Here is a 16563-nt window from a genome sequence, read left to right on the forward strand (position 1 = left end):
ACCCATTCCTTCTCTCCAGAGATGCTGCCTGTCCCGCTGAGTTACTCCAGCAATTGTGTGTCTATCTTCAGTGTAAACCAGCATCTGCAGTACCTTTCTAAACTAAACTAAGGGTGCTGCAGTTAGTTTCTCCAGCACTGTGTGTCTATAATTGTAATATTCAGCATAGTAATAATTATAAAACTATAGTCAAACTTGGGCAATTAGAAGCTGTAAACAATGATTTGGCAGTTAAGAGGAGTGCACTTTAGGATGAATCATTGGGGAAGGACAGGATTAAGAATGGTTTGATCTTCGCTGCTGGAAGTGATTGGTGTTACAAGCACAAAAGCCAAGCCCACTTCGACTGCAGCGTTGAATCCCGTTGGGCTGCAAGAACTGTCAATCTCTTAGGGCACCACCATCTCACACGCAAGCAAGAACCAGGAAAATGAGTGGGAGCTGCCTTGCGGGAGAGGAGCTGGGGGTGGATGCAAATCCTTGTATTTCTTTTTAAATTGCAAAGTGTGGACGGGGAGGAGGGGGGTCGATGCGGTGAGTGGGAATTAAGAGAGAGGGAAAGAGAAAGAGAAAGAGAAAGAGAGAGAGAGAGAGGAGGGAGAGGGAGAGACAAACAGGCATTGCAGTGCAGAAGGAAGGAAGGGGATGCAATGACAACCTGCGTCCCTGGCGCGGCGGCTGGGCTGACATCTATCAGCAGGTAAGTCCATCCATTCCCCCTCCCTCATCCAACCTGCTACCTGCCGGTGCATTGCTCCCCCCTGCAGTGGTCATTATGGCCCCGGCGCGCCTTCCTCTGCAGACGCAGAAGTCATCTCCCACTTCCCCTTCCATGTCCTGGGCAGCTTGCGTTGCAACATTTTCCTGGATCGGAATCCACCCTCAGCCCTTGGTCTGACATGGACCCTATTAGGGTGCAGGCAACCCAAATTGGGTCCACGGCCACTAAGGTCATGGCACCTGCTCATAGAGTCATGCAGCATGGAAACAGGCCCTTCGACCCAACTTGCCCACACCGAACAACATGTCCCATCTACACCAGTCCCACCTGCCCACATTTGGCCATAGCCCTCTAAACCTATCCTATCCATATACCTGTGCAAATGTTTCCTAAACGTTGTGATACTGCCTCAACTACCTCCTCCAGCGGTTTGTTCCATACACCCACCACCCTTTGTGTGAAAATGTTACCCTACAGGTTCCTATTAAGGGAGGCATGGTGGTGCAATGGTACAGTTGCTGCCTTACAGCGCCAGAGACCCACATTCAATCATGACCATGGATGCTCTCTGTATGGAGTTTGTACGTTCTCCCTGTGACCACATAGGTTTTCTCTGCGTGCTCTTTCCTCCCACACGCCAAAGACGTACATGTTTGTAGGTTAATTGGCTTTTGTAAATTGTCCCTAATTTGTAGGATAATGTCAGTGTACGGGGTGATCGCTGGTCGATTGACTCGATGGGTCGAAGGGCCTGTTTCCACGCTGTATCTCTAAAGTCTAAATCTTTCCCCCCTCACCTTAAACCTCTGTCCTCTGGTTTTCAATTCCCGTACTCTGGGCAAGATACTCTGTACGTATACCCGATCTATTTCTCTCACGTCCTGGGCAGCTTGGGTTTCAATGTTCCCTGGATAGGGGTCCACCCTCACCCCTTGGTCTGAGTTGGACCCTGTTTGGGTGCAGTCAACCCACACTGATTCCACAACCACTCAGAGGGTGGTGGGTACATGGAACCGACTGCCAACGCATACAAATGAACAATGGATACTACTTTATTCCAAAGGTAGTTCTGGAGTAACTCAGCGAGTCGGGCAGCTTCTCTGGAGAAAAAGGATGGTTGACTCCAGTTCTCCAAAGGGGGGTAGTTGAGGCAGGGACCTTAGCAGCTTTTCAATGACATTATACAGGTGCATGGATAGGACAGATTTAGAGGGATGTGGGCCTAACACAGGCAGGTGGGACTAGTGTACATAGGGCATCTTGATTGGCATGGGCTGAAGTTTGGCTGAAGGGGCCTGTTTCTATGCTGTGTGACTGCGATTCTAGAGGGTGGCACAGTGGCACAGCTGATAGAGTTTTTGCCTTACAGGGCGGATAATGGATAGGGTGAATGCCCAGACACTTTTACCCAACGTAGGGGAATCAAGAAATATGAGGACACGGGTTCATGGTTAGAGAGGATTGATTTAAGAGGAAGCTGAGTGTGGGTGTATGGAGTGAGCTGCCATAGCAGGTAGTTGAGGCAGGTACTATAGCAGTATTTAAAAGACACGGACAGGTACTTGGCAATTTTCTTGACCGTGGAGCAGAATTAGGGCATTCGGCCCATCAGGATGCTCTGCCATTCGATTATGGCTTATTTAGAGGGATAGGGGCCAAATGTGGGCAGGTGGAACAAACGAACAACACAGTGGCACAGCCACCGAGCTGCTACCTCACAGCGCCAAAGATCCGAGTTCGATCCTGACCTCATGTGATGTATGTGGAGTTTCATCCTGTGACCGTATGGGTTTCCTCCGGGTGCTCTGGTTTCCTACCACATCCCAAAGACGTGCAGGTTTGTATAGTTGAGTTAAGTATAGGAGCAAAGTGGTCCTTCTGCAGTTGTACTGGGCCCTAGTGAGACCACACCTGGAGTATTGTGTGCAGTTTTGGTCCCCTAATTTGAGGAAGGACATTCTTGTTATTGAAGGAGTGCAGCGTTGATTTACAAGGTTAATTCCCGGGATGGCGGGACTGCCATATGCTAAGAGAATGGAGCGGCTGGGCTTGTATACTCAGGAGTTTAGAAGGATGAGAGGGAATCTTATTGAAACATATAAGATTAGTAAGGGTTTGGACACGCTAGAGGCAGGAAACATGTTCCTGATGTTGGGGGAGTCCAGAACCAGGAGCCACAGTTTAAGAATAAGGGGTAAGCCATTTAGAACGGAGATGAGGAAACACTTTTTCACACAGAGTTGTGAGTCTGTGGAATTTTTTGCTTCGGAAGGCGGTGGAGGCCGGTTTTCTCTGGATACTTTCAAGAGAGAACTAGATAGCACTCTTTAAGATAGTGGAATCAGGGGATATGGGGAGGAATTGGGTACTGATTGGGGATGATCAGCCTTGCTGGGGTGGGAGATTGCAACCTTCACGTGGCCCGCCCAGTTTCGACGAATGCAATCAATCTGGCGTGCACAATCAAGTAAGATCAAATGGAACAAGTTGTCCTACAACTTTAGGCTGTGCATGCCATACGCAAGAAGAAGAAGATCAGCCATGATCACATTGAATGGCGGTGCTGGCTCGAAGGGCCGAATGGCCTACTCCAGCACCTATTATCTATTAATTGGCTTCTGTAAATTGCCCCTAGTTTGTAGGGAGTGCATGAGAGAGTGGGATAACAGAACTAGTGTGGAGTGGTGATCATTGGCCAGCGTGGACTAGGAGGACTGTTGTTTCCATGCTGCATCTCTAAACTAAGTGTAAATGGATATCTTTGTTGGTATGGGCTAGATGGGCCGAAGGGCCTGTTTGCGTGCTGTATGACTTGATGACTATGTCAATAACTCTGTGACCACATCTGGTATGGTGCAAAGAGGTCGGTGTGTCTGGGAGGATTATGAACAGAGACACTGAGCAGGTCAGGCAGCATGTGTGGAGGGAGAGGTGGCATTGCAGATTAGAGATCTCGCTGGGGAATGTTAGAGAGAAGTACGAGTAGGTGAATGGAGAGAACGAGAGTCTTGCAGAACAGAGGAAAGCTAGAGAGAAAAGCCCAGCGGGTCAGGCAGCTTCTCTGGAGAACATGGGTCGGTGATGTTTCGGGTGGGGGTCCTTTTTCAGGCTGATTATAACTCCTGTGTTTTTCTTCAAGGATTCTTCAGATCCCGGTGAAAAACTGATGGGGGTTTGATGTGGAAGATGGGATCAACACCAATGCAAAACTACCCGAGGAATCTACTGGGCTGTTAACCTCAATTCTGAAGTAAGACTTAATCTACAACCTTCTACTTCTACCAAAGTCATGATTTAAAACAAATAAAGGAATTTCAAATGGAGAAGGAAATTAGCTGCATGTGGCGACTCTCAAATGCTCCAGAAGTCTTATCACCATGAAGTTCTTTGAGATGTAGCTTTGTATTCATGTTTATATCATAGCAGCAGAAGTAGGCCATTCAGCCCACTGAGTTTACTCCACCATTCAATCATGGCTGATTGAAGGATGTTGCCAGCACTCAAGGGCCTGAGCTATAGGGAGAGGTTGAGTAGGATAGGACTCTATTCCTTGGAGCGCAGGAGGATGAAGAGTGATGTTATAGAGGTGTACAATGTAATGAGAGGAATAGATCGGGTAAACGCACAACGTATTTTGCCCAGAGTATGCGAATCGAGAACCAGAGGACATAGATTTAAGCTGATGGGAGAAAGATTTAATAGGAATCTGAAGGATAACTTTTTTACGCAAAGAGTGTATGGATGAGCTTCTAGTGGAGGTAGTTGAAACAGGGATTATTGCACCATATCACCAAGTACATGGATAGGACAGGTTTTGAGGGATATGGGCCAAACATAGGCAAGTGGGACATGTTGGTTGGCGTGGGCAGATTTGGCTGAGGGGTCTGTTTTTCCCATTGTATGATCTACCTTTCCGCCTCAACCCAATTCTCCTGCCTTGTCCCCATAACTCTTAACACCCTTCAAGTACCAATCAAGTATTTGTCAATCTCCACCTTAGAAATACCCATATTTTAATTTCATTTAGCCTTATGACGTAGAAAACAGCCAGTTTTCAGATCCGTAGAACTAGTGTGAACAGGTGATCAATGGTTCTGGCCTACACAGGCTCACAGAGACATTTGACTTTCAGTACATTTCCCCATGACCCAACCCACTGCCATTTCCATCAGTTCTCCCCACATTCTACCTATGCGGGGGGGGGGGCAAATTCACAGTGGCCAATAAGCCTACACCACCCACATGTCTTTGAGATGCGCGGGAAAATGGAAACAACTAGAAGGAACCAACGCACAACGCAGACACAGGCACAACGTACAAACTCTGCACGGACAGTATCTGAAGTCAAGATTGAATCCATGTTGTTGGGGCTGTGAACTAGCAACTCTAAGTTGCATCAATGGTTTAATGGTGCTTTATCCTCACGTGTGCACTGTGCACTGAGATTCCTTTTGCATAGTGCACACATGCACGAGTCGCCATATTTTGGCACCATTTACAAAAAGTCCAAAGTCCTGTACACGTTCGATGTACTAGAACAGCTCATAAGAAACATGGAAAATAGGTGCAGGAGAAGGCCATTCGGCCCTGTGAGCCGTTCAATATGATCATAGCTGATCCTCCAAAATCAGTACCCCGTTCCTTTAGCCCTAAGAGCTAAATCTAACTCTCTTTTGAAAACATTGGCCGCCACTGCCTTCTGTGGCAGAGAATTCCACAGATTCATAACTCTCTGGGTGAAGACATTTTTCCTCATCTCAGTTCTAAATGTCCTACCTTCTTAAACTGTGACCCCTGATTCTGGACTCCCCCAACATCGGAAACATTTTTCCTATATCTAGCCTGTCCAATCCCTTAAGAATTGTATATGTTTCTATAAGATTCCCTCTCATTCTAAACCAAGTCGACCCATTCTTTCAGAATATGTCAGTCCCACCATTCCGGGAATTAACCTGGTGAACCTACGCTGTACTCCCTCACTAACAAGAATGTCCTTCCTCAAATTAGGAGACCAAAACTGCACACAATACTCCTGGTGTGGTCTCACCAGGGCTCTGTACCACTGCAGTATGATCTCCTTGATCCTATACTCTAATCCTCTCGCTACGAAGGCCAACATGCCTTTAGCTTTCTTCACTGCCTGCTGTATCTGCATGCTTACTTTCAGTGACTGATATACAAAGGCACCCGGGTCTCGTTGCACCTCCCCTTTTCCTAATCTGACACCATTCAGATAATAATCTGCTGCCTTGTCCTTGACACCAAAGTGGATAACCTTACATTTATTTACATTATACTACATCTGCCATGCATCTGCCCACTCACCCAACTTATACAAGTCACCCTGCAGCCTCATAGCATCCTCATCGCAGCTCACACTGCCACCCAGCTTTGTGTCATCCGCAAACTTGGACATGTTACATTTAATTCCCTCGTCTAAATCGGTAATATATATTGTAAACAACTGGGGTCCCAGCACTGAGCCTTGCGTCATCCCACTCGTCACTGCCTGCCATTCTGAAAAGGACCAGTTAATTCCTACTCTTTGCTTCCTGTCTGCCAACCAGTTCTTTATCCATGTCAGTACCCTAACCGCAATACCATGTGCTCTAATTCTGCACACTAATCTCTTGTGTGGGACCTTGTCAAAGGCTTTTTGAAAGTTCAGATACACCACATCCACTGGCTCTCCCTTAACCATTATACTTGTTACATCCTCAAAGTTTTCCAGAAGGAAACTTTTCAGGCTCCTGAATGTAACTGCTGTGATCATCTACTATAACGAAAGGCAATACCAAAAAAATACGCGTGAATGTCTGACTGGTAGACTTTAGAGATACAGCGCGGAAACAGGCCCTTCGGCCCACCGAGTCCGTGTCGACCAGCGATCACCCCGTACACTAACACTATCCTACCCAGTGGGGGCAATTTTACAATTTACAAAGCCAATTAACCTACAAAGCTGTACATCTTTGGTGTATGGGATGCAATCGGAGCACCCGGAGAAAACTTACATAGTCACAGGTAGAGCGTACAAACTCCGTGCAGACAGCACCCATAGTCCGGACCGAACCCGGGTCTCTGGCAGTGTGAGGCAGCAACACTACTGGAGCGCCACAGTGCTGCCCTGTTGAGTTACTCCAGCACTTTGTGTCTATCTTTCGTATAAACCAGCATCTGCAGTTCCTTGTTATTGCAGACTTCTTCATGGCCTCACGCCCACTATGTGGTGAGAACCCGTAGCCTCGTTGAACTCGAGAGAGAGAGCACTCTACAATTAGTTGCGGCAATCTGCCAGAAAGAACAGCCTGAAGGGTGTTCCCGAGCGGATTATGTCACTGAGTGAGGATTGTTACGCACTGAACATGTTCAGCCACATGAGCCTTTGGGAGGGTGTGGAGCTCAGTTTTAGTTTTAGAGATACAGTGCGGAGGAAACCGGCCCTTCGGCCCACCGAGTCCGCACCGACCAGCGATCCCTGCACACTAACACTATTCTACACACATTAAGGACAATTTACACTTGCACTTATACCAAGCCAATGAACCTACATACCAATACGTCTTTGGAGTGTGCGAGGAAACCGAAGATCTCGGAGAAAACCCAAGCAGGTCACGGGGAGAATGTAAAACTCCCTACAGACAGCACCCATGGTCTGGATCGTACCAGGGTCTCCGCCGTTGTAAGACAGCAACTCTACCGCTGCGCCACTGTTGTGCCCATTATAATATCAGATTTCTGCACTCCGTATCTTCCCCTTCGCCTAACCTATTATACTTGAATGTGGCTTGATTGTACACTGTGGATGGCTTGATTGTAATCGGGTACATTTTTGACTGGATTGCATGCAAAGGAAAGATTTTCACTGTACCTCGGTACACGTAACAATAAACTAAACTAAAGGAGCAAGTACTACAGAGGTTGGTTTTGGAACTATGGGCGGTACAGTGGCGCAGCTAGAAGGACTACTGCCTCACAGCACCAGGGACCCATGTTTGATCCTGACCTTGAGTGCTGTCTGTGTGGAATTTGCACATTTTTCCTGTGGGTGCTCTGGTCTCCACACACATCCCAATGACGTGTGGCTTTGTAGGTTAATTGACGTCTGTAACAAAAATTGGCCATAGAGTGTAAGGAGTGAGAAAGTGGGATAACGTAGAACTAGTGTGAACAGGTGATCAATGGATGGTGTGGACTGAGTGTGTAGAAGGGCCTGTTTCCCTGCTGTACCTCGAAACTAAAATCTAAACTCAATCACTACTTCTCATTACTATGAGGCACACACATTGAACCAGTGATTTAAAAACACTAAACATAGAACATAGACCAGCACAGCACCAAATCAAGCCCATAATGTCCATGTCGAACATGATGCCAACTTAAACTAATCTCCTCTGACTGAACGGGATCCATATCCCTCCATTCCCTGCATATCCATATGCCTGCTAATATCTTAAACACCACTATCGTATCTATCTCCCCCACCACCCCTGGCAATGAGTTCCAGGCATCCAAACACCCTATGTGTAGAAATAATCTTGCCCTGCACATCCCCCTTTCTCACCTTAAAGTTATGGCCACCATAACTTTTCCACTATGGGGCAAAAAGTTCTGACTGTCTACCCTATCTATGCCTCCCATAATTTTATACTCTTCCACCTTCTGTCTTCCTAAAGAAAATACATTCTGCACTGTGTGAGCCCCAGCGTTGAATTGTCTACTTTGGTTCCAACAATTAATTATCATCTTGCAGCTTTTTCATGCTTACACCTATCTGCCTTTTCAATTCAGTTCCTCGCATTTCTCCGTACTGCTCCTGCAGAAAGGAGGAATGTGAACATTTCTGCATGCCATTTGGGATTCTATCCTGGTACATTATTTAAGAGGCTTCTAGATGGGCACATGGATATGTCATAAGTGATAGGAGTAGAATTAGGCCATTCGGCCAATCAAGTCCACTCCGCCATTCAATCATTGCTGATCTATCTTCCCCTCTTAACCCCATTCTCCTGCCTTCTCCCCAAAAGCTCTGACACCTGTGCTAATCAAATATGCAGGGAGTGGAGGGATATGGATCATGTACAAGCAGAGGAGATTTAGTTTAACTTGGCACCATGTTCACCACAGACATTGTGGTCTGAAGGGGCCGTTCCTGTGCTGTACTGTTCCATGTAAGTGAGAACAAGGAATAAATAAGCTCTTGTGAGTGAGACGCAAGGAACTGCAGGTGCTTGTTTACAAAATAGACACAAAGTGCTGGACAAACTTAACGGGTCAGGCACCATCTCTGGAGAAATATAGTAGGTTTTGGGTCGATACCCTGAAGAAGGTGTTTGTACGTTCTCCCTGTGACTGCGTAGGTTTTCTCCAGGTGCTCCGGTTTCCTCCCACATTCCAAATACTTGAAGGTTAAAATGGCTTCTGCAAATTGTCCCTAAAGCTGTAGGATAGAACTATTGTACGGCTGATTGGACTCGGTGGGCTGAAGGTCCTGTTTCCATGCTGTATCTCTAAACTAAACAAAACATATTATCTATCTTTTCTTAGAGATACAGCGCGGAAACAGGCCCTTCAGCCCACCAAGTCCGCGCCGCCCCACGATCCCTGTATACTGGCACTGTACTACACGCTAGGGACAATTTACAATGTTTACTGAAGCCAATTAGCCTACAGATCTCTACGTCTTTGGTGTGTGGGAAGAAACCGGTGCATCTGGGGGGAGCCCACACGGTCACAGGATGAATGTACAAACTCTGTACAGACAGTTCCCGTAGTCCGGATCGAACTCGGGTCTCTGGCGCTATAAGGCAGCAGTTCTACCGCTGCGCCATCGTGCAGCTCTATGTCTACTGTGTTTACAGGCTTGTTATTCTGCTGCCAATAAGGATTTCATTGTTCTGTTGTCGGTACACATGACAATTAAACACTCTTGACTTTGAGTAGTCTATTTTCCCTTGAACAATTGGTCGGTGTGGACTCGTTATCCCAAGGGGCCTGTTTCCACGCTGTATCCCTAAACAAAATGAAACTAAATATTGTGGTGGATGGGGCAAAATAGAGATATCGGGAAAACTGAGGGAACCTGTAATATTTCCTCTGTTAGATACAACATTCTGGAGTAACTCAGCGGGTCAGGCAGCACCCCTGGAGAAAAAGGATGGGTGACGTTTCGGATTGGAACCCGTCTGAAGAAGGGGGTGGAAACGTACTCTGATTTTAAGCTTCGAGCCAGATGGAAATGAATCACTGTGTCGTGGGGCAAGGATTACAGGGGAATTGAACTATATTTCATGTTGTAGGAGCAGAATTAAGCCCATCAAGTCTACTCCCCCATTCGATCATGGTTGATCTATCTTTCCTTCTCAACCCCATTCTCGTGCCTTTTCTCCATAACCCCTGACACCCTTGCTAATCAAATCTAAACCAATCAACGTGGATTACTCAAGCACACATTTTTGTTGAACCATTTTACAGGTTAATTTGGAAAGATATCAAGATGGCTTGATATCTAGGTCAGAGGGAAGGTCCCCACCCGAAACGTCACCTTTCCTTTTTCTCCAGGGATGCTGCCTGACCCACTGAGTTACTCTAGCACCTTGGTATAAACCAACATCTGGAGTTCTACACATCTACACATAGCTCCTTAATGGGAGGTCATGTTGCAGTTGCATAAGACGTTGGTGAGGCCGCATTTAGGATATTGTGTTCAGTTCTGGGCACCATGTTATAGGAAAGATATTGTCAAGCTTGAAAGGGTTCAGAGAAGATTTACGAGGATGTTGTCAGGACTAGAGGGTCTGAGCTATAGGGAGAGGTTGAGTAGGATGAGTCTCTATTCGTTGGAGCGCAGTAGGATGAGGGATGATCTTATAGAGAGGAATCATGAGAGGAATAGATCGGATAGTCTCTTGCCCAGAGTCTCTTGCCCAGAGTAGGTGAATCGAGGACCAGAGGACATAGGTTCAAGGTGAAGGGGAAAAGATTTAATAAGAATCTGAGGGGTAACTTTTTCACACAAAGGGTGGTGGGTGTATGGAACAAGCTGCCAGAAGAGTTAGTTGAGGCTGGGACTATCCCAATGTTTAAGAAAGTTAGGCAGGTACATGGAGAGGACAGGTTTAGAGGGATATGGACCAAACGCAGGCAGGTGGGACGAGTGTAGTTGGGACATTTTGGCCGTTGTGGGCAAGTTGGGCTGAAGGGCCTGCTGCCACATTGTATCACTCTATGACTCTAATTGCTGGGGGTGAGGGGGGAGGAGGGGAGGGGGGGGGAGAGGTTAGGTGGTAGCAACAGGGCTTGTTGTACAAGACTAAATCAGGGGACAGTATCAATTAATCTACACCAGTCAAAAACACCTTGTGATCAGTCAATCTCTGCTGATATATCTAAAAATCAAAGCTGTATATTCCAAGGGTTCGAGACAAGGGTGGGGAAGAAATTTGTCCTAAAAAAATATTATATGTCATGTATAAATATTTCATTTTTAATTCTAAAATCACTAACCAGTGGACTGAGTGGGAAAACGATGTGAAATCTGTAATAAAATATGAATCTTTAAGCAAGGTCATATTCCATGAACAAATTAAATATGCTTTGAGCTTAAAGTCAGTGGCATCTTTGTGCAGTTTTACTGTTATCTTGAGGATGATTTGAAGCCACTGTTTTTACCTTCGTTGACTTCAATATCATCCTCCTTATTCCCTTTATCCTGTGGAGGTAAGAACTGCAGATGCTGGTTTAGACTGAAGAACGGTCTCGACCCGAACGTCACCCATTCCTTCTCTCCAGGGATGCTGCCTGTCCCGCTGAATTTACTCCAGCTTTTTGTGTCTATCTTCTCTTTATCCTGTACCTGCACACTGTGGACGGCTTGATTGTAACCATGTATTGTCTTTCTCCTGACTGGTTAGCACACAGCAAAAGCTTTTCACTCGATCCACGAGACAATAAACTAAACTCAAACTAGCATGCAGTCCAGGATTGCGGCTAAAAATCACATACGTGGATCCAACCATGTTAGCCAGAACTCATTTGTGTTTAGTTTTCTTTTATTGCATCAGTTTGCATTACAGATATCACTTCAGTGCAAAACGATTTTGATCTGACATCTCCAAAAAGCTGAGTGGGGCTCCCTGGAGGAACCTTGCTTGACTTGAGTCAACTGTCAGCTTGGATCTGTTCTGCAGACACGTCAAGGCTTTGAATTGGGCTTGCACTGAGAGTTTAGTGTTAACACGCAAATCGTTCTGGCTTTTCACCTCTCAAGCTTGTCGAGTGTGAATGCTTGGTCAGTGTCGGCGTGTGGGGAAGCTTCTCCTCTTTGTTCATCACGGGTATGGAGAAAGAGTAGTTGTGTAACAGGATTACTTCCAGCACTGGTGCTTACCAGCATCTGTGTCTCTGTGTGTGTGCGTGTGCGTGTGCGTGTGCGTGTGCGTGTGCGTGTGGGTGTGTGTGTGTGCGTGTGTCTCTGCGTGTGTCTCTGCGTGTGTCTCTGCGTGTGTCTCTGCGTGTGTCTCTGCGTGTCTCTCTGCGCGTCTCTCTGCGCGTCTCTCTGCGCGTCTCTGCGCGTGTCTGTCTCTGCGCATGTGGCTCTGTGTGTGTGTCTGTCTCTCTGTGTGTGTCTCTCTGCATGTGTCTGTGTGTGTGTGTGTGTGTGTGTCTCCCTGTGTGTCTGTCTCTTCGGTTTAATATCAGGGTCAACTGCTATTCTTACACTTTTGTACTTAAGTATGATTGGGCGTGTATAGTAAGGTTTTACTGAACTGTAGGCAAAAATAATTTCACAATTGCGAGGTACATGTAACAATGAACCATTGACTCTATGTTTCTAAACAACTCCATATGCCTCTATCGCTCCATTCCCTGCATGTCCATACCCCGTGCGTCTCCTGTAAACTTTGCCCCTCTCACTTTAAAGGAATCGCCTCTTCACCAATTCCAACACACACACACACGCACACACACCCTCCACCTCACATACACTCACTCCATCAATTCCAATACACACACACACACACACACACACACACACACACACACACACACACACACACACACACACACACACACACTCACACTCACACTCACACACACTTATACACTCACTCCATCAATTCCAATACACACACACACACACTCACACACACATACACTCATACACTCACATACACACTCACACACACTGGCTCACACACCATATATATGACAGTAAACTTTCTTGAATCTACTCGCACGCTGAGCGCGGCCTCTCCACTTTGGGGCTTCCGCAGTCAGCGGCACTTCCGCAATCAGCGTGACCTCTTGCACTTACCGGAAATTACGCAATCAGCGCGACCTCTGCGCTCGCCCGAAATTACGCAATCAACGCTACCTGTCCACTAAGTGCAAGTCACGAAATGAGCGGGACTTTTGGACTAAACACAGTCGGACCTAATAGAGCATTTCCTTCCAAACACAGTTGGACCTAATAAAGCATTTATTCCTTCCAAACACAGTTGGACCTTGTAAAGCATTTATTCCTTCCAAACACAGTCGGACCTAATAAGGTATTGCAGTTTCAAGCACAGGCAGGGCAGCAGGCCAAGCAACTCATGGCATTGCCATTTCATTTCATTTCCAATTAAGCACTGCACTTTCAAGCACAGGCTGGGCAGCAGGCCAAACAACTCATGGCATTGTCATTAAGGGCTAACAAATCATTTATTGCAAGTACATTGCAGACTCACAGTTCAGTTGATTCACAGCTTAGAATGACCGTCGTGGCCTCTCCCTCGTGATCTTGCAGAGTGACTGACTCGCGTCCAGGCATCCGGTGTTTTATAGTCCTGCCCAAATTCCGTACAGACAGCAGCCATAGTCAGGACTGAACACGGGTCTCTGGCGTTGTAAGGCAGCAGCTGTGCCACCGTGCCGCCTCGTATGTTGTCATTATACCTGTCCCAACTGAGTATGGTTTCCTTGCTTTGTTAAATGGTTACTCACAATGATTGCTCGATTCGAATGAGTAATTTCTAAGAATCCTATTGCACCCTAGGTGGGTGCCTGGAACATGCTGCCGGGGGTGGGAGTGGAAGCAGTCACAACAGTGGCATATAAGAAGTTTTGGGATAGGCACTTAGATATGGAGAGGAATGGAGAGATATGCAGGCAGAGGAGATTAGCTTTACGACACAGACAATGTGGGCTGAAGGACCTGTTCCTGTGTTGTGATGTTCTATGTTCTATGTAAAGCAAGCCATCCCTGATCCCAAAAATCTGCCTAAGAAGAAGAGTATTTAAAAAAAATTGGGGGTTTCTCTGGGTGCTCTGGTTTCCTCCCACACACGTACAGGTTTGTAGGTAATTGGCTTTGATAAAATTGTCCCGAGTGTGTAGGATAGCGTTACTGTGCGGGGTGATTTCCGGTCTGCGTGGATTCAGTGGGCTGAAGGTCCTGTTTCCGCACTGTTTCTCTAAAATCTAAATTTATTTTCAGTTACATTAATAACATTGCATTAGTTTAAAATTCTTAAACAAGGCATATTTTTAAAGCAATCAGAAATAAATAACTGCATTCAATTAATCTGCCTGATTGCACTGATTCAAAGAAGATGGTTTGTGGTCATGCAAATGAATTTGTAAACGGAGTTGTAAACTCATTTTGGAAAATGAGAGCAACTCTCAAAGATAATTTAGAAACAGAGAAAAAATAGGTTCAGGAGTACGCCACTCAGCTCTTCGAGCCAGCACCACCATTCAATATGATCACAGCTGATCATCTAAAATCAGTACCCCGTTCCTGCTTTTCCCCCATATCCCTTGAATCCTTTAGCCCTAAGAATTAAATCTAACTCTCTCTTGAAAGTTTCTGCCCAAAGTTTGGATTGCCCTCAAAATGGAAGTTCTACCTTGTTCATTATTTGAGTCATTCTTTGTTCTTGTAAAATGTTGATGACTAGAACTCACAGCTATAAATGAGAGGGACAATTTTCTTACAGGGGGGAGTGGGGGGGTGGGGGGGTTGGTGCCTGGAACACGCTGCCAGGGTTGGTGGTGGAGGCAGATACCACAATGGCGTTTAAAAGGCTTTTAGATAGACCATTGCATACTCCAGGGATGGAGGGATATGGATCGTGTGCATGCTCAAAAAATTAGTTTATCTTGGCATCATGTTCGGCACAGACACTGTGGACTGTTCCTGTCCTGTTCTATATTCCAAAAGGAATAAAGTTATGTTTCCTCAATTTGTTTGCATCTTCAGCAATTCGTCTGCATGACAATCCATAATTGCATTGGACAGGTCCACCACTGATTTTCTGACAATTGGTGGTCTGCCACCTCCTTTAATCCGGACAATATTACAAGAGCACACTTGAAGTTTCCCCCCCCCCCCCCCCCCTACCGCCATGATGGCCCCCTCGAAAATGTGGCACCTATGCCGGGTGAGGCAGCTGATCTCAACTAAAAATCTCCTTATGCTCTGGTATTTTATTTAATTCACATGTTTAATCGATAGTGTTTTATTATTTGTTTTATGTGTTATTCCTAACTGTCACTGTATGTCATGTTGTCACTTGCGGGCGGAGCACCAAGGCGAATTCCTTGTATGTGAATACTTGGCCAATAAACGTATTCATTCATTCATCTGGACTACTATGCCGATCTGCGGGTTGAATTTGGCCCCTGCGGCTCTGGAACTCTGGCCTGGCCGGAGCCAGCAGATCCATTCCCATAGTCGCCTAGGCGGATCATTCCAGTACCTTAATATGTTGCAGGAGGTGGAGATGGGAGGGTTTGCATTGACTCAACTAGGATTTCTGTTCTTTCTTGACCGGTTACTTCAGCTGAAAACATGAAGCAGAAGAAGATGACTACCTTAGATCTCATAGCTGGTTGCCTCTGGGGGAATATGTCAATGCATTTACTCTGTGAAAACAAGCATGCACTGAGAGTTTGTGTCCATTTGCGTGCATGCAAACAGCAATTGGTATTTTTCCTCACTTTGCAAAATGAGTTTTGCTGCACTTGTTTCACTTAAAGTTAATTGAGACCTTTCCCTTGTGAGTTAAATGCACAAAACTTACCAATGATTATCGCCTGACGTTTATTTGCGTGAAATTTTAGGTTTAGTTCAATAAACAACCAATTATGCACACTGATTTCTTTAATTATGGAATTCCCAGATGATCTTAATCACCAGGCAAATTAAAATTCTTGCGTAATTTAAAACACGATTATCATTGATTCACTGTATTATTGCCTTTCTCAACACTTTTTCATAGTCCGACTGTTATAATTTCATTTATAATGATACCAATTCACCACTGAGGCTATCTTTTTAATCAGTGAAGAATGTAAGAAATCAGTAAAGTGTAGAATATTTATATAGTTGTACATAAAATTATGTACATAGAATGATGAGGGAAATTTCTATTTAACAGCATAGGTTATGTTTAAAGAGCTCATCCTTTTATGGTGCACCTAATATGTTCACTCTTTTTTTACACGGGGGATAATGCAATATTAATCACTTCAAAGTATTCTAAATATATTTCACATAGATAGCAACGTATCAGAGACCATGTATGCCATCATTTGAATTAAGCTGTTGTATGTGAAGTAAAGAGTTAGTTACTAAATGGAAAGGGTCTTCATAAGTCCATAACTTCTCGGAGCGGAATTAGAGCATTCAGCCAATCGAGTCTACTCCGCCATTCAATCATGGCTGCTCTATTTCCCTCTCAACCCCATTCTCCTGCCTTCTCCCCATAACTAATCAAGAATCTGTCAAATCTCTAAAGCTTGTCATAACAGCTGGTTAGGTTAAATACTTATTGAAATGAAAGTTATGTTTAAGA

The 16563-nt window shown here is 45.5% G+C and overlaps 1 protein-coding gene across 1 annotated transcript in view; it reads left to right on the forward strand.

Moving 5' to 3' along the window:
* Positions 1 to 389: 389 nt before the first annotated feature.
* gpd2 (glycerol-3-phosphate dehydrogenase 2 (mitochondrial)) overlaps positions 390 to 16563 on the forward strand; it is an 86185-nt gene continuing 70011 nt past the window's right edge. Inside the window, exons 1-2 of the mRNA XM_055638085.1 lie at positions 390 to 700; positions 3861 to 3971. The gene's annotated coding sequence lies outside the window, so the exon portion shown is untranslated. The remainder of the gene's footprint in view (positions 701 to 3860; positions 3972 to 16563) is intronic.

This window comes from Leucoraja erinacea, chromosome 7, assembly GCF_028641065.1.
Source record: "Leucoraja erinacea ecotype New England chromosome 7, Leri_hhj_1, whole genome shotgun sequence".
Lineage (NCBI taxonomy): Eukaryota > Metazoa > Chordata > Chondrichthyes > Rajiformes > Rajidae > Leucoraja > Leucoraja erinaceus.